We start from the raw sequence: 19,511 nt of genomic DNA on the forward strand, positions 1-19,511 counted from the left end.
AGCCACCCAAGCGCCCCTGTTTTGTTTACCTTTTACATCAACTTCATTTCTTGTCAGCTACTATCATTGCTGGTTTTCTTGGTGCATCTTTTGGTTTTATGAATATTTCTCATACAGAACATATTTTTGGATTTTATTTTTATATCTTAATACTATTAGAGAATACTTGTTTTTTATTTGTGAGTTAACTCCATTTACATTTATTGTAATTGCTGTTGTATTAGAAATGACTTCTCCTACCATATCTCATATTTTACTGCATTTTCTTTTTGTTTTCTCCTGGCTCAAAAAATTATTTTATTTTTGTTCAAGTGTGGCTGCCTTTAAGACCCTTATTCATGTTTACTTATTAATTTCTTGAACTTATCAATATTTGTATATTTCTTCTAACTAAAAAAATAATTTAGTGGTTTTTTTTTTGTGTATATATATATATACATATATATATATATAATTATTATTATACACACACACACACACACGTCCTAATGGTTCTGCTTCTCTAACTGAACTCTATTATACCCAAATACAGAAAAAGGGGACAGGTTAAAATAAGATAAGGAAAACTCCAAACCTAGAAACATCAAAATAAAACTTAAGAACCTCAAAGACGAGGAAAGAATTGTAAAAATTTCTAGAGAAAATAAAGAGATCATCAATGAGAACAAGAATTAGGTTAGACAGTGGGCACAAGGTGACAAATGGAAAAATACTTTTTAAATATTAAAGAAAAATAAATTTTAACCTAGATTTTATATTTATCTTTCAAATTGTCTTTCCAATGTAATGGCTTAAATATATATATATATATATATATACATATATATATATATATATACACACACACAAACACACATAAATATATGAAATAAACAAATATGTGTATATTTATTGTCAAAATATAAATATCTTATATTTATATTATATTATAATTTATAATAGTTATAATTATATTTATAATATATTATATTGTTAAAATATAAATATATTTATATATATACATATATTTGTTTATTTATTTCAGATAAGACTGAGAATGACATACTGAAAACGTGTATTGGAAGCAGTACTCAATATTCAAGAAATATGGTAAAGGTGACAAAGTCCCTGTTAAGGACCAGAGTGAGAAAAGGAACAAATTTACAGATATATCCAAATATTTTATATATATCCAAATATATATAAAATTGTAATGTATCCAAATATGTTACAAATATATCCAAAAACACCTATTTGAGATAATATAATATGAGTATATACTCCCCTTTGAGGGAAGGGGAATATATATATTGCAGGGATTTGACCTTATGAAATGTGAACACTGGTTAAAGAGTCTTTATAAGGCTATGGTGTTTACGTCGAGTGTTGGAGTCAGGAGGTTTGGAATGAAAGACGGAAGTAAAGAGGGGGTGATCAAGACAAGCCAGAACCCATAAACACAAGCCGGAGCCTGTGAGGACAGACCAAAACTCGTTTTAGTTCCTGTTGCCTCTAATCTTGATTTTACGTTGTTTCCTACATAAACTAGAGCCTTATATCATGATTAGCAAACACCCCTGGTCTGGGGGTCAGTGAATCTTCGTGGGGATCTGCAGAAGGTGCAGCTGTTGGAAACTCCCCGGCTGCTTCACAGTCGTGAGGTGAGCTAGCAGGTGAGTGACAGTGCCCTGCAAACTTTTCACAGGGATCTTGCTTATGGCCCATCTAAATGGAAATGCACAGGAAATGGGGTTTGGGGAAACCAGAGTCAGCCTGGTCAAGCGGCCACAAAGCCAGTGCTCATACGTGTTAGTACTCTTGCTCCTACCCTCCACGTCTTCGAGCTCTCTTCTGTATTTCCTCTCTTTACCCTTTACTGCTGACCTCTAGGAGAGTTTGTCCATCTGAGCTTTCAACTCACTCATTTATTCATCACCTTTATCCATCTTGCTTTATATCTTAACTAGTGTTTTAGTTACTTCAGCTGTTACTTATTTCATACCTTATATTCAGTTTGGTCCCCTTTAAAAAAATGTTTGTTTGTTTGTTTGTTTGTTTGTTTATTTAGAGGCAGAGAATCCCAAGCAGGCTTCGCACTGTTAGTGCAGAGCCCGATGTAGGGCTCGATCTCATGATCCATGAAATCATGACCTGAGCCCAAATCAAGAATCTGATGCTTACTCAACTGAGCCACCCAGGAGCTTCTCAATTTGGTCCTTTTTAAATTGTTTTCTTATTCTTACGTCATGTTGCTTACATCAGTGTTAACTTTTTAAATTTTTTTTTTTATTTTTTAATGTTTATTTAATTTTGAGACAGAGCGAGACAGAGCACGAGTGGGGAAGTAGCAGACAGAGAGAGGGAGACACAGAATCCAAAGCAGGCTCCAGGCTCTGAGCTGTCAGCACAGAGCCCCATGTGGGCTCGAATTCACGAACTGCGAGATCATGACCTGAGCCAAAGGCTGCCGCTTAACTGACTGAGCCACCCAGGCTCCCCACATCAGCCTTAACTTCTTAATGTATTTGTTGTCATTAATTTCTCCTTCCATCTCTTGGCATAATTCTGATTCATGTGGTCTATACTGTCGACTTTGCCTATCTTTCTAACATAGTAGCTGTAATCCTTACATGGATTTCTGGGGTTTTTTTTTCTTTCTGTTTTTTTGTCTTTTTTGGCCCCAAGACCTCTTGCTCCCTTTGACTACCAGTTACTACACATGATTATGGATTGGGACATGGCTCCAGCCCAGACTCTAATTGACGTACCTGTAAGTGAATTAAAGCCAGGGAAGAGAGCCCCGGGGCCACAGAACTGTTGGTGATCATTCCCATTTGCCCACCATCCAGAAATAACTTCTCTAGTGTGTATTTCCTATTTAAGGGAAATGGGAAACAGGCTCTAGACTCTAAAAACATTACAGTCTCTGTTGATTTGCTCTCCTTGCCCTGGGGGTTCAGAGTGGGAGGGATCCAGTGGTGAATACCCAAGGGTAGCTGGTCAGGGCACATTCCCTCTTTTCATCCCTCCTCACTTCCGTAGGGCTTTTGCTTTGCCCTTGTTGTACCCTGCTGACCCCTGCAGTCTCAGCTGTTGCTGCCAGTTTCTGTGGTGATTAACAAACTGATTGTCCACCTCTGGGAGAAGCAACAGAAAGTTGTCCTCCTCTGGCTGCCCTCCCCAGGCTGAAGCCATTCTCCCCACCAACCCCCTGCCATGTCCCTGCCAACCACCCCCCCCTTGCCCCCATCCGTTTCCTGAGTCTGCAGACTTCCCAGAGACTTTTTGTAGTGCTTTATTTTATTTTATTCTTTGTTGTTAGTTCCTCAAATTCGAGTTTCCCCTCCGGCTTCTGTAGTTTCTTTAGGGTTGATTTTCAGGAAGGAGCCAGTGGCTAATGTAGTTTGTCATCTTGACAGGAGTAGAGAATGGTTTATAGAATGAGCAGGTGTAGCAACAGAAAGGGGAGAGAATCTGAGACAGCAGTTGCAGGAATCTTAAGAGAGGAAGGCTACAAATTAACCTCAAAAGGTGTTTTTTCTGCATTTAATTTAAAATTATTAATTAATATGTATGAGCATGTATGTATAAGTGTGTATATGGACATATGTATGTATGTATATGACTTTAAAAGTGAAATAATGCTATCAGGCTTATCATTGAAAAACAGCGATCTCTGGGGCACCTGGGTAGCTCAGTGGATTGAGTGTCTGACTCCTGATTTTGACTCAGGTCATGATCTCACAGTTCATGAGTTTGAGCCCTGCCTGGGGCTCTGCGCTGACAGTGAGGATCCTGCTTGGGATTCTCTTTCCCTCTCTCCCATGTAAGCTTTCTTTCTCTCTCAAAGTAAATGAATTAACTTAAAAAAAAATAGCAATCTTCACCCTTTCCTACCCCAATATTGTGCCCCACGGCAACAATTTTCAACTTAAAAAAAAAAAAAAAACCTTTCTTAAAAAATAATTAAAAATTTTTTAAAAACCTTCTTGAAGTGTTTATTTCCACATTAAAAAAAATTTTTTTTAATGTTTATTTGTTTTTGAGAGAGACAGAGACAGAATGCGAGTGGGTTAGGGGCAGAGAGAGAGGGAGACAGAATCCCAAGCAGGCTCCAGGCTCTGAGCTGTCAGCACAGAGCCCGATGCGGGGCTCGAACTCACAAACCGTGAGATCATGATCTGAGCCGAAGTTGGCCCAACCAACTGAGCCCCCAGGCGCCCCTTATTTCCATATTCTAAGTAACATGCTTTTATTAGTATTTCTTGGTTTTTAAAAGTTACATACTATGCTTGGCTTCCTAAATTAGAAGATGAAGAGCTCGCACCTGTACACCACTGTATTCTCCCTTCCAGTGCGTCCTTTTTCCCTTCTTACCCTGGCCTCCTGATGTACATCCACCATCCCTTCCATCATCAATATGGCGTGTCCACAGTATCATGTGTGTGCAAACCCTGTTCATCCCTGAGACATATAGCATGCTAAGATCATACTTCCTTTCTTAAAAAAAATTTGATGCTTATTCATTTTTGATTGAGAGAGAGAGAGACAGAGTGAGGGTGGGGTGAGGGGCAGAGAGAGAGGGAGACACAGAATGTGAAGCGGGCTCTAGGCTCTGAGCCCTCAGCACAGAGCCTGCCTTGGGGCTCAATCCCAGGAACTGTGAGATCATGACCTGAGCCGAAGTCAGACGTTCCACTGACTGAGCCACCCAGGCGCCCCTCATATTTCCTTTCTTAGATCTCTTTTTATTTTCTTAGGGTTAATACTTGCCTTCCCCACCCCCAAGTGTTCAGCGCTCTCTGTGCCTCCCACAATTCTCTGAATACTTTGATAAGAGTTGAAAACATCAGGTAATCTAGCAGATTCTTTCCCTTCCCCATACCCATCCCTCTGTGCAGACTTCATTTTCCTGCTTATCATCTTGGCCACTTCTTTTGCCTGCCTCCCGTGTTAGGCCTCCCATTTCCTAATTTTGTATCTCTCTCTTTCTTGAAACTTTCCCTTGTTTGGTGTTGAAACACCAGCAGTCTCTTTTGGCTGCTTCCCAAGAAAGAGTCTGTAGGAGGTTAAGTTTAAGTGTGGGTGTGGTGATCATTTGCCATTTAGACAGCCCCAAATATTCGAATACCCCTTCCCATTTTGGTAACAGTTTCCCGCGTTATAAATTCTGTGTGCTTTTTTTTTTTTTTTTTTAATATTTGTGTATTTATTTTGAGGTGGGGAGGGGCAGAGGGACAGAGAGAGTGAATCCCAAACAGGCTCCGTGCTATCAGCACAGAGCCCGACATGGGGCTTGATCCCACAAACCGTGAGATCGTGACCTGAGCCGAAATCAAGAATTGGACACTTAACTGGTTGAACCACCCAGACACCTCTAGAGCTTTTACTATTATGACTCTGTGAACAGCTTGTCTCTCTGTTTTTTTTTTTTTGTTGTTGTTTATTTATTTATTTTGAGGGAGAGAGTGCAAGTGGGGGAAGGGCAGAGAGAGAAGAAAAGAAAGAATCCCAAGCAGGCTCGGTGCTGTCAGTGTAGAGCCCGATGCAGGACTCGATCCCACGAACCCTGAGATCATGACTTGAGCCGAAATCAAGAGTCAGATGCTTAAGCAACTGAGCCACCCAGGTGCCCCTATAAATTCTATATTCTTAACAAAGAAGCCTGTTCAGGTCGTTCTCCGGTTGTTGGATTGCAGACCTGTGATTTTGATCCTACCACTCAGCTGCATCCGTGCCAGAGTGAGAATCTGGATCCCCAGCTGTATTACTTGGGAAAGAGGCAGGGCCGAGGCTTCCACTTGGCCGGGGAATCTCTGGGTGAGGCAGCCCAGCAGGGTTCTGGAATCCAGGGTGTGACTGAAGCATCTGATTTTGCAGCCTCCTGGTGATGGCAGAGGCAGAGCCTGGCTCTGGTGCCTGTGGTGATGGCAGCATCCTGATGCGGTGGCTTCTGTCCGAGGCACTGACTCCCTCAGTGGGCGGGCCTGTGCTGGGGGGTCAGTCCTGGAAGTACAGTCCATTTCTCCCAATCTGTGCACTCTCTGTATCTTGTAACTTGTCCCTTTGGCTTAAATTGGTGTGTTAGAGTCTGTTATAGTCTGCTATAACAGAATACCACAAACTTAAGGCCAACAGAAATGTATTTCTCACAGTTCGGGAGGCTGGACATCCAAGGTCAGGTTCTGACGAGAATCCCCTTCCAGCTTGCCGACTGCTGACTTCTGAGTGTGCCCTCGCATGGTGGTAGGGACAAGGGAGCCCTTTTCGAAGGGCATCAGTCTCATTCTTGAGGGTTCCACCTCATGTCCTCATCGCTTCCCAAAGGCATCCCCACCTTCTGATACCATCGCATTGGGGGTTAGAAAATTCTAAAATTCTAAAAATTCAACACGTGAGTTTGGGCGGTGAGGGGGAGACACAAACATTTAAACCATAGCAAGTATCTAGAGTAACTTCTGCTGTGTTAGTCTAACCTGGCCAATGTGCCTTGTATGCCTATAGGTATCGTGATTCTACTGCAAGACATGTGAGTTTGAAAGGGAACAGATTTCTAATTTGGAAACCCGTTTTCCTCAAAAACTAGAAAGCTTTTCTCCATTGCCTCTGGCTTTTAGTGTGGTTGCTGAGAATTCTGAAGCCATTCTTTTTCTTGAGTCTGTATGTGATTTACTTCTCTGCAAATCTTTTTTTGTTTTGTTTTGTATCAAAGTAGTATTTACTCTTAGTTTTTTGTTTTTTTTATGCTGTCAAGTCTATAATGGTCATATTTTAAAGATTCAGAGAGTTCTGTGTGTTGTCTTATGAAAAAACAACTGTTTTCTGACTTTGTCCCCCCATCCCATTTCCTTACTGTTAGAAGCAACCGCTTTCATTGCTAGTGTATGTGAATATATAATTAATGCATTTTTAGCACACATGAAGGGGATCCCGGGAAGTCTTTCAAAATTCTCACATCTGGCTTTATACATGAAAGTAGATAACTTCCTTGTACCTAAACAGACTTTGGGGTGTAGGCGTTAGAGACCCTGTAATAGCAGTTGGTGAGTTTTTCTTCCCCTTTCACTTATTTGGTGGTAGGATCTGAACCTAGGCTGAGATCTGAAAATGGAAGGAGGCTCTTCTTCCAGGGGATGACAAGTAAGAGATCTGGTGAATTGGGGTCCCTAAAGTTCCTGGCACCAGCACCTGGGATACGACTCCTGACATGGGGAAAAGGCTGGGGAGTGAAATCTAGAGAGCTGGAGTAGGAAGCTGCAGAAAAGTGATATATGGAGCTTCTGAACTGAGCTGAGCCCTAAGAGATTGGAATCTGCCCCCCATGGAACCTATAAAAACCACTGTACCCCGGGCAGGGGAGTGTACAGGCGGAAGCTAGCCTCAGGCGGTCACTTTGGACCCTACTTAAGCACCGGGCGAAACAGCAGCATCAGACAGAGGAAGCCAGTCTAGGCTGTCTGGGCCTCAGCTACAACTTTATATACCTTCGGTGTGCTTACTTGTTCCATGACAACCAGCTGCAGAAACTCTTACCAATTTCTTTGGCTTCAGGGGAGTACATTTGGTTTCTGGAGCAGCAAAGCAGTGAGATAAGAACAACCAGGGTTCCTTCCTGAGACTCATTAGAATCCTGGAATTTCTACATGAATGGAGGGGACAAGGGATTCCAAGAGATAAACTGATTTCCTGCTAAAATGGTTATTGAGCGTGGCATCAGGGACCCCCGGGACAAGGCTGGCTGCTATTCAGGAGTCTATGAAGGGTGCCTGGGGGGCTCAGTTGGAGGAACCTGTGGCTCTTAATCTCAGGGTCGTGAGTTTGAGCCCCACGTGCGACGGAGCCCCACGTGCGACGTAGAGATTACTTAAATAAACAAAACTGAAAAAAGGAACAATCTGAAATAAGACATATTGGTTACACATATTATGATTTACTTACCCTGTCTCTCAACTTCTCTGAACACTAGCAACGCTGGTTAGCTGTTGTTATGGACAGAATGTTTGTGTCCTTCCCCACTCCACCCCAAATTTCTATGTTGAAATCTGGACCCTCCCCCCCTGCCTCCCACCCCCACCCCATGTGATGGTATTAGGAGGCAGGGCCTCTGGGAGGTGATTAGGTCACAAAATTGGAACTTTTGACACTAATGAATGCGATTAGTTTCTTTATGAAAGAGACCTCAGACAACTTTTGCCCCTTGTGCCACGTGAGGACACAGTGAAAAGATGATCATGTTTGAATCAGGAAGCAGGATCTAACCAGACACCAAGTCTGTGGGCATCTTGATCTTGGACTTCTCAGCCTCCGGAATGATGAGAAATAAATGATGTTTAAGCCATTCAGTCTACAGTATTTTTACGACAGCAGCCTGAATGGACTAAGATACCTGTGCTTTCTTCCTTCCTACCTTCCTCCCTCCCTCCTTCCTACCTTCTTTCCTTCCTGTCTTCTTTTCTTTCTTTCTTTCTTTCTTTCTTTCTTTCTTTCTTTCTTTCTCTTTCTTTCTCCTTTCCTCTTTATTTTTCTTTCTTTTTTTCTCTTTATTTTTCCTTCCTTCCTTTTTCTTTCTTTCCCTTTCTTTTTTCTTTCTTTCTTTTTCCTTCCTTCCTTCCTTCCTTCCTTCCTTCCTTCCTTCCTTTCTCTTTCTTTTTCTTTCTTTTTCTCTCTTTTTCTTTCTTATTTCTTTCTTTCTTTCTTTCTTTCTTTCTTTCTTTCTTTCTAAGCATGTCACGACAAAAGGTTGGGGAGAGGAAGGAGCCAAAAGTGGAAGGGATTGGAGCTGACTTAATTTTATTTGTCCAAAGTCCACCCCGACTTGCCCCTGTTAAACCAGAGTAGTTTCTACTGCTCACAAGGATAGATTTGAATCCAATTTGTATATTCTGTGGTTTGAAAAGCCATTTCAAAACATTAACTTGTTTTTTGGAATACATTGGATTTTTTAAATCCAAGGGAAGAAAAGCATAGCAGCTTAAAGCTGAGCATAAGGAGCTCTGGCCTTTAGTTTCCCTAAGCAATAACTAAAAACAAGAAAACTCAAAACCAAAACCATAAAACAAAAACCCCAAATAAAAGAAACACGTGGTGCATCTGTAGATTCATACACCAGGATGAATAACACAGTTTCAACAGACAATGATAAGCCTGATAGGACTTGCAGGGCAGTATTGGCTGCAGAAGCTTTTCTGGAAATGAAAAGAGGCAAATAGCCCCAACCAGGCCCCACATCTGTGACTCTCACTAAATGGCCTGTCTGTTCCATCACAGCTGTTTTCAAGGTCCTGGAAATCAGTTCCCTAGCTTAATCCAAGGTGAATTGGACCCAGGGAATCTTTCGGTCACACTCAATTCTCCCGTAGCCATGTTTGCACAGACATTGTGTCAGCTGCCCTGATTCCTTGGGTGATGTGGGGGTGTAGCTATGACCGTGACTAATGATAGACACGCTTGTCCTTTGTAGGTAGGGAGAAAGGGCACTAAAGAACAGTTCCATGTGTTAAATGGAAGGTGTAGGTTGGAAATGAACAACGGATTCCAGTAAGATAAGGCAGATTATTTAAGTTTGATAGCAAGTGGTTATAACTTGAAGAAATTCGAATATGAGAGGTTCTAGTCAAGCATTTTTCACTGGAAAAAGCAAATCTCTAAAGTAAGCAAAAGTAATCAGAATGTATCAACTCAAGAGAGAACAAGATATGGCACTTGGAAAGGAAAGGTAATAACGGCAATAATAATGTTCAGGCTCTGTTATTTTTTGAGGTTGGTTCAATAAAATGTAATGTAACATTAACAATTTCTTGGGAAAAAAAAACCAATCAACTGCTCTTCTCTTTTTATCTATGGCTCTATCTTCCACATGAATTATTCACTGCTCTGGTTAGTCCCTTGATGCATCCCTGAAGACTTCTGGGATGTGGGGTTAATGATGAAAGTAAAATTTGTAGTATTTCATTTAAGGACAAATGTTAATTAAAGCTTTATTTATAAATGCTCATCTGTTTGTTTTGGACCCAAATGCCTCTTCATTTCTGCTATTGATTTCACTTCATTCAAATCTAGGATTCTTCATGGGTATGTTGTAGTCTGAATGTTATTCCATCCTTTTCACTTCAAAATACCCTATTCACAAAAAACAGTGATTCCTTTCACATTGCTTGCTAAAGCCGTTATCCTTTCTCAGCCTCTGAGGGATGGCTATGTAATGTGTTACACTGAGAGCAAAATAAAGCTTGAGGCATTGTTTTCTAGGTGTTTCTGTTTACTAAGGCTGCACAGCAGAATCCTAACATAATGTTCAGCTTGGGTTTATTTTTCCAGGTATCTTGTATGATATTTTTGAGAGTCTTTTTTAACCAAGGGCTTTATAAAGATAATAAAATACGTTTTTGAGAATAATTGAAACTAAATCCTGAAATTAAAACTAATTATCGAGTTTAGCATCAATACAGACAACAAACTACCAGCTGTCATCAAGTGGAATTTCAGCTAATTTTCTCCCTCTCCTACACGTGTGGCTCAGGGGATATTTTCTGTTAGTATATCTGTCCTCCTGGGTTCCTCTTTCCCTAGACAATAGTCCATATTCTTCAGTGTCCCAGGCTGTCTATTATGGGATGGGCTCATATTGCTGTTCTCAGACTGTTCTCTATGTATGACATGGCTACTGTTTGCTTCAAGTCTAGGCCTTACCAGTTGTTTCTGTAGATCTGATTGAGTGTGGAATACTCTAGAAAATACCGATGTCCTCCTCTACCTGTGTGCCTGGGAGCAACTATGGGTTAGTGCCCATCCCTCTGTTCTCTGCTTCTCATCTGAGCACTGTCCCACATCTACCTTCTCTCTTCCAGCTGTGGTATGGCCCTCCCACTGTTCTGTTGGGTGATGTGGAGGGTTCTGTTCACTTTCTTTTGGCTGAAAGAGTTTTCTCCCTCATGGAGGTAAGGTGAAATAGATTCCTCCATTAAGTGGTACCAAGATGTTTTCTACTCAGTGCCATTAAACAACCCCTAAGTAACAGTGGTTCAGGAGATGTAGGATTCCCATCTACCACTCATCCAAGGAAACCACTTAGACACAAAGATATGTGTTGCAGGAATTAGAATTGCTTGTACCTCCATAACCAACCAAATGAAGTTCCTTTACTTGGAAACTGGGTCTCTTCTTCACATACTTTGCCAAAATACACAGTCTGGCCAAAGGATGGAGGAGTCTTGATAATTTGTTCATCTTTTAAACCTTGCTAGTAAGATGAATCAGTGCCAATCAGACGGACATCAACTAGTCTAATCAGATGGACCAAACAGGTCAATTTTCAGAACCTATTTTCATATCTAAACTGAGTCACTGCAGACCAATACAGAACTCATCCTTTTCCAAAAAACTACTATCTCTGTTAACCCTTCTACAGTTTGACATCATTAGGAAGGCACAAAGCACTTAAAGAGATGAATGAATTGTTACATCCACAATGGCTAACATAGTATTTATGTCACATTACTAAGTGCCTTTTCTTTTTAATTAGTTTCATATTCCTAGGCTTTCCTTTTGTTTCTGCAATTCTTCTTAGGACAACTGAAGCAGAATCCAATGTAAAATCTCTCTCCCTCCCCTTTCTCTTTCTCTCCCTCTCTCTCTTCCTTCCTTTCCTCCTATTCCTTCCAATTACCTTGGAAAGAAGTTTGGCTTACTACATACTGGACATAGAATTGGTAGCTTGTTAACCCATACATTTTTTAATCCTGTCTGTATCAGATTAATCTCTAACAGCTTGGGGGGGAAAAAAAGAAGCTTGGGTCCCACTTCTAAACTACTGAAACAATCTGTAGGCATGAGATTTAAGAAGTCTGTGTTTTTAAAAATCTCTACTCTTAAAAATATTGTAATGTGAAGCCAGATTTGAGAACCCACAGCCTGAGTATTGCCTGCTGTAGCCATGATTTGTCAAAGGCTGCATCTGATCACACTGATTGTGTTGGAGTTAGTCTCATTTCGTTTAACTCTCTCCTTGATGACCTGGCTACAGGGACAGAGTAGTGGCAAGGATAAGAGTGTGAATAGTCACATTAGACTGCCAAGTTCAAATTCTGACTTTACTCCTGTCAGTTTATTGAGCAAGTTATGTGATCTCTCCATGCTTCAGTTTATTCATCTGTAAAGTAGGCATTAAAAATAATCCTATCTGAGAGCATTGCTGGATGATTAAATAAGATGAAACACATAAAGCACTGAGAACAGCACCTGCTACCTAGTAAATGCTGGCCAAATCCTAGCCATTGCCATTCTGTGATCATGCTGCAACAATCATAGAGGTCTCCTGGGTTTGGAAGGGCTTTGAAAGATGATCTGGACTTCAAGCAGTGGGATATTAGTATGATCCCATTTTACAGATTAGAAAGCTCAGGTTCTTAATTGCTGTGCCTGCCCAAGATGATTCAAGATGAAAATAACAATGATTATAATAACAAAAATAATAACAAGTAATATCTGTTGTGTGGTTACTACCTGGCAAACCCTGCAGGAAGTGTTTGAGGTAACATATCATTAACCCAGTGCTTTTCAACCTTTAACGTGCCCACAGAATCACCTGGTGGTCTTGTGAAAATGTAGATCCTGACTCCATAAGACTGGCATGGCGCTTGATAGGCTACATTTTGAACAAAACCCTGGGTGATGGTGGTACTCTGCTGGCCCAGGACTCGCACTTTGAGTAACATGGGTTTAACCTGAGCAACAGCCCTATGAGACGGCTGCTGTTTTTTGTCCCTATTTTGCATATAATAACTAAGGTTGTGAGGGTAAATATCTTTCTCAAGGTCACAGAACTTGTAGTGGAAGTACTGGGGCTTGGACCGATGGTCTCATTCCAGAGCCTGCCTTCTTAGCAACCACACCCGACTTCATTCATGCATATGTGACAGTGGTATCTAAGCCTATTTGGCTTCTCTTACTAAAGACCAGAATGTAGAACAAATGGCATATATTCCCCAAAGTTTTCAAGTCATGTTCCTACTCAAAGCAAAGATACCTAGGGAATGTTCCATATGGTTTTAATTGTACATCATAGCCCTGGCACTTTCGGCCAGAATGACCCATCCACGCCTGTGGCTTCTCTTGCCCATAAAAAAAAGTCTTAAATTCCAGCTGGTGTCAAGCCTAATGCTCAGGTCACTGCGGAGCGATAACACTGGCTCCCACCCTTTTTAACCTGGACCTTCATTTGGCTTGAACTTATTTCGCCAAGGTTTGGATCCTTGGCTCTCCCTTACTTTTTTTTGTCTTAGCAGCAGACCCAGAGATACATCTCTCAGACTCCTTTTGAAGAAAGAATGTGTTGCACAGCATCAAGGACTGGACTTAGCTGACTCCCACTGTTCACCCCTTCAGTCTGCTTCAGCTTTGGGGCTCAGGCCAAACTCTCAGGCACCCAGGCCTGGCCACTTCCACCAGTGCTGATCCCTCTGAGTCCGCTCTTTGCTCAGCGCCCCTCACTGGGCTGGTAGAGACCTTGTCAGCTTGGCATCATGTCACAGGTGTGACAACTTCCCATGAGCAATCCTACTCTCTCCTTTTGTTTACACAAGTGTTACTGACCAGTACTGTAAAGATTTTGTCTCCTAGCCATCTTGGAGCCTCTCCCCAGAGGTCCCAACCAACAGCTCCCACTGCTCAAGGGAGACCTCCCTCTCAACCTATTCCAAGTTCCTGACCCTCAACTGGTGCCTGGCCAAGCCTAGTCTGGTACTCAGTGGACATTCACCACGAGACAGGTGCTTAGTTATACACAGTCACTCAATAAACAAGTGCATGTTGAGTGACCATTGTGTACTTCTATCTTTATAGGCATAATCACCTCTTCTCAATGTCTGAGATAAAGAAGAAATGTGGCAGATTTATATACCGTGCCTCTATGTAGCCTTTGGTTCCTGTGGTGAATTGTTTGCCGGAGTTTTAACTTCAGCAATTACATACTGTATTTGAGGATCGTTGGCAGCTGCCTACATAATTACAGTGTTGTAACATAGTGAGGAAAAACAAATGTCACCAAAATAAGATAAGAAGTGACTAGCTATGTCTCCGGTGAAAAAACACACATGAGTCAGCAACAATGAACTAGAGTTCACAAAGTCAATCACATGCTGGATACAGAAAAATAAACAGAGTAAGACTGATGGTTGGGTTTTGGTTGTTTCTTTTCGTTTGTTTGCTTGTTTATTTTCTAGTTTATTAATACTACACAGAGTCCTGGGTCTTGATTACAATTTCAAATAGGGAGACAGGCAGTTGTAAACCTAATTTAATTTAATGGGCTCTCAGAAAGCTCCCCATATTTAAATATCCCTATGTGGAGGGCTTTGGAGTTTTGAAGGAGGGCAAGAGGGGAAGGGACTGGTCGTTACTAAATGCGGGACATTTCCTAGAATTACAGGCCTCTGTCATTGCTTTTTAGATGTGTGTCTAGACATGTGTCAGTGATGATAACAAAGTCTGGCCATCCGAGGGACGGATGAGATCTTTAAGTCTCTGGAGAGGGAGCACCAACTGAGAGATGGGGACGATGTCAGAGAAGAAGGAAACGGAAGAGAAATTCAACTTTGATTAGAGTGGACTGGGTACCAAAAAAGAGTCTGGGGAGAGACTAGAAGTAATTCATAAGGTGGAGGGCTGGGCAATAACCCCAATAAAGCTGGGCAATATCTGTGGGATGGGCAGAAAGATTTGAAAAGTGCATTATTAGGTCAAAGAAAGGAAGTGAGCTCTCAAAGAAACCATGGTGCAAGGCTCACCAGAAAGTGGGCCTCACTTGATGCAGAAAGGGTAACAAGATTAGATCTAAAGTATAATTTCTTGTCAACAAAGACGGACATCATAAATTAGTAAGGGAGGTTGTGAGATTCATATTCATTGAGGATAGCTCCAGTATGCCCCTGTTTGAAGTTGAGAAAACAGGAAGCAACCAGTTTTAAAGCCCTTTTAGCCTCACAATTCTCTGATTTATGGGGGAAATTAACATCTTTACTCTTTCTATATCATCTACAGTCTGGTGCATGCAGTCAAGGTCTGAACGTGTAGTTTTCCGAATAACTAGCCTAGAAAGCTGCCAGAGCACACACACAGTGAGGTGACTCTGTCACCCATGGAGCAGCTAAAATGACATCAATAAATCATAAAATATGCCCAAGAGGGCATTATAAATCATTTAGAGTTGTTATTAATATTTTAGACATGTTCATTTTTAGCAGTGTGTCAAATTTTAGTGTTTGCATTCCATTTTAATTCAGCACTTGATAATTGAAATACGAGACTGTTAAAAATGATTTTAGGTTTTTTTTCCTAATCATTTAAGGATTAAATAGAGTAAGGGAACTGATCATTGGTAGCTTCATTCTCTCTGCAATTCCTGCCTGACACTTCGGGCACTGATTCTCTTGGAGTGTGGTAGGGTGATAGCCATTGGTCTTCCGCCATAAGGTCATAGAATGGTGATAGCCATTGGTCTTCCACCATAGAATGGTCAGATGCCCTTCCTGATAGGTAATTCCGCTTCTGGGCTGTGGAGCTCTCACTGCTCAGGAAATGTAGCAGTGTGGTAGCTGGTAAGACGACCAGTTCATACCTGGTTATCCAGGACTTCACTAGTTTTAGCACTAAAAGTCTTGAGTTCCAGGAAATACATCAGTCCAGGTCAAACTGGGATGGTTTGTTATCCAGGCTTGTCTTGGAATCCAAAAGAATATTCTTCGGCAGTACTGGCACCAGGAAACATGGTAGATTCCAGCATATTTATCTTTACTGCCTTCTTAACATTCTTTCTGTGACCTGCGGTCCACTCTGTTCTTGATTTCTTTAGTGGCTTTATACCTTGTCAGAGCATGCTGACCAGACTGTCCACCTGGGGGTATCTCCTCTTTAATTAATTATTAAAAGCATATCAAGTTATTGAGAATCTATTTTGTGCCCTGGAGTGTGCTAAGTATTTTATGTTAAAATATCACAAGTCTTAGGATATCATTATCACAAACATTAGCCTTACATATCAAGAAAGGTCTATGGTCAACTAAATGCGCCTTCCCCTCTTCAAACATCATGCTTTAAAAAATAAATACTGATTTTCTTAATACTTACTGCTTATATAGGACACTTAGGTTCAGAAGATTAAGAAACTAGGCAAAGAACTGAGAACCGGTCATTGGAACCTGTCTGTATTCTAACCTATGGGTTTTTCCTGATCAGAATTCGATCCCCTTATGAACTTGCCTATTAATGCGTGTGGCTTCACTGAGTGGATCTCAGCTAATAGATGCTAATAAATTTGTGATAACTCATACTTCATGAATTATGACTTATCAGCCACCTCCTTCTAGAGTACTCATTTTCTTTTAAGAACTAACAGGCAGTTCAGGTATCTGCCTTCAGAGGACCAGCGGTGTTTCAGAACGGGGGCTGTGTGGACCAAGTGGCCCCACTTTTCTGAGAGTTGGTGAAGAGTAGAGACTGTATCTGCTGGAACTCTTGATTGCGAGTGACACAAACCCGACTCCAGCAGGATGAGGGAGAGGGTGGGGGGGGTCACTGGACTGCATAACTGAAAGGTCTAACGGTATCTCTGGCTTCAGGTATGGCCGATTCAGGTACTAAACAGCTTCATCAGGACATTGTGCCTCTCGATGTCTCAGCTCTGCTTCCCTCTGGGTTGGCCCCATGACAGGCAACTTTTCTCATCACATTGATGGCCGGGAGCTTTCATCTTATATCTCCTCGGTTTACCAATATCTCGGCATTTAATCCAGCAGACTGATCTAAGTCACGTGACCATTCCGGACCTATCACCGGGGCCAGGAGTGGGGTGGGGGGGGGGGACACACTGTTTGCCTAAGCCCAGGTCACACGTCCCTACTTGGATTTGGGGAGGGGAGAAAGTCTCATCTGAATCACATGCAAGGAGGAAAGGCGTGCCCTATCCAAGGGAAACTGAGGTATGTTACCCGAAGAAGTGGGAGGAAGAATTCTGAGCGTGGAGCAGCTAGAGATGGCCCCTGAAGTTGCTACTTAAATTGAGTTGGTTTGAAGATGAAGTGAGAAAATATTTAAAAAGCATTTTATAAACTAAAAACTACTGTGCAGTTAAAAAAAAAATACTTCCCTTTTAATTATAGATGTACCGCTGCACTTGGAGTGTAGAAATGAAAGGCTTTAAAAGCCTGCACTTTGATTTGATTAGATCAGTCTGTATAAACCAATGCAATTAAACCAGCATGCCTCACCGGGGCAGTACAGCTGCGGCAGAGTCTTTGTTTTCTGTTGCCCTCGTGGAGGAGAGGATCCCGGGAAGGGGAAGGGAGGGGAGGGGAGGCGAGGGGGAGTCGCGAGAGGGAAGAGAGGCTGTGTAGCCTTGCGTATCGACAAAGATCCGGGGTCGACTCAGTATGCTCTCCTCTCATCAGACACCACACGTTAATTTAAAAAGTAAATATTGATCATCTTCGTACAAGTGAAGTTTCTGCGCAACTGACCGTAGGTGTAATGCGGTAAGTTTATCACGTAAGCGTCAACTTGAAACTAGTATTGAACCTATCTTTTCCCTTTCGCTTCTGGGAGAGAACATTGGTTTTTCCCTCCATTTTTATGCTGTTCAAAACCCTGCACAGCCACTCCCTTGACTCAGGAAGTTTTTGCTTAGATGTCAAAACCTAGGAAGGCAGTTTTTCTCCAATTTTATTGGCAGTTCCTTCATGGAACTCCTCGGGAAGAAAGCAAGGTGTGCCCGCGCATACCCTGAGCATTCCCAGGGCGTTTTCTGCTCACACTACCTGCCCTGAATTCATCTGGCTTCTAGGGGAAAAAAAAAAAAAAAAAAAAAAAAAAAAAAAAAATCCCTCAGGCCACATGCTGCAGCTATCAGGAGAGAAAGGATCTGTACAATCCTTCTCCCTCTCAAATCCCATTTATTCATTCTCCTTCACATTAAATGCTCATCTCCACTGAGAGTGTGCTTTAATTAAACCTAGAAACACTTAGAAATGGGAAATCTTGATTCCCAAAAAGACACATACAGAAAAGTGCACGGATATGTACATATAATTATACCTTTCGTGGACATTTTATCATAAAAATGTATGTTCATAAAAATTTTTTTATAAAAAGAATCGGAAAGAAGATTTACAAATCTCCCACATTCCACCGCTTAGGTATCAGCACTATGACCAATGTGAAGCTTCTTCCAGTTTTTTCAGGGAGGAAAGAGGTCTGGCATTTGCATATTTTCTCATCTGTAAAAGTGAGATCCTGTTAAAGCACATTTATAATCAGCTTCCTTTCACATAACAGTATCTGATTAATATTCTTTTCTACAGCAGTTTGTTTCTTAAAGGAGTGATGTCTTATTTTTTTCGTACTTAAACATCTACTTTAAAGTATCTTGAGCAGAGAGGCAATTGCTAAATACAAATGTATAGATAATACAAATGTCTCTTTGCCTTCGTGTATGGCTGCCCCTGCCAAGAGAGATGTTTATATTTTAATATTGCTCTTTTGTAGACAATGCTTTAGTGCAAGCAAATGAATCTAACAATTGGTCCCACGGGGGACATTTTAAAGCAGAGTTCACTTATTATTTTCATCATGACACATAGTCTGTCCATCCATTTGCCCATAAAAGTGACCTCGCTCTGAAGAGATACTTACCCCTTCTTTCCCGGTGAGTGTTTGTGGAGAGGAAGGAGGAATCAGAACCAATATTCATTTTAAATGGCATTGATTAAAGATCTTCCTGCTTATCCTTGGCATTGTATCAATGTCAACTGCACCCTTGAACACAATGCATGACTGGTAGACCAGTTAGCCCCAATCACATTTTAAAATGTGTGTTCCTCAATTCAGTTGTCTGTGGCCTGCATTAATGTTAGACTTTGGAAAAGGAACAGGGAGCCATCCCCTATTAGCATATTTCTGTTACTTGTATGTGTTAGAACCTTCCTCGAGGAACAAATATGTATTTTTTTCCTGTGCCAGTATCTTTGTAGGGTTGAAATGGCATTTCATCAGCTGAACAATATCATCCTACTTTCGAGTTGAGGAGATATGATGTTTCACTTGGGTAAAACAATACCAAGGATGGTGTTTGGAGGAAGGAAAGTTGCTGACTGGTAAGAATGGAAATGCCAGCTATCGTCAGACTGAAAGTGAGCCAGAAGGGCTAACTTTTAAGAACCGGGGAATGAGCCTGCATCTTTGATCAGAGGAAGGCAGTGGAGTAGGAACCAGAGTGGCCTTGGGGAAGAACTTTTATCTGAATATTCCTTTACATGCCAGGCAGTTTGATTATGGTATCTAACGGGTTGCAGAGGCCATAGCAAAAGCAACATCTGAGGTTCAGGCAAGGTGTCAAGAGGCACATGTTAGCTAGCAACACATTGATTCCACTTCATACAAAAAGCTTCAGGTGTGCTAATTGCTGATGTCTCAGGTGGATCTCATCTGGGACCAGCAGGTGGAAACCTATGGTGGGAAGCAGTTAGATATGGCTTCCCTGAGGG

At 41.5% G+C, this 19,511-nt stretch overlaps 1 long non-coding RNA gene across 3 annotated transcripts in view; it reads left to right on the plus strand.

Moving 5' to 3' along the window:
* Positions 1 to 1,028: 1,028 nt before the first annotated feature.
* LOC123603067 overlaps positions 1,029 to 19,511 on the plus strand; it is an 85,195-nt gene continuing 66,712 nt past the window's right edge. For all 3 annotated transcript variants that reach the window (XR_006714720.1, XR_006714722.1, XR_006714721.1), the window contains exon 1: positions 1,029 to 1,652. This is a non-coding gene — a long non-coding RNA (uncharacterized LOC123603067). The remainder of the gene's footprint in view (positions 1,653 to 19,511) is intronic.

Source organism: Leopardus geoffroyi, chromosome A1, assembly GCF_018350155.1.
Source record: "Leopardus geoffroyi isolate Oge1 chromosome A1, O.geoffroyi_Oge1_pat1.0, whole genome shotgun sequence".
In the NCBI taxonomy this organism is placed as follows: domain Eukaryota; kingdom Metazoa; phylum Chordata; class Mammalia; order Carnivora; family Felidae; genus Leopardus; species Leopardus geoffroyi.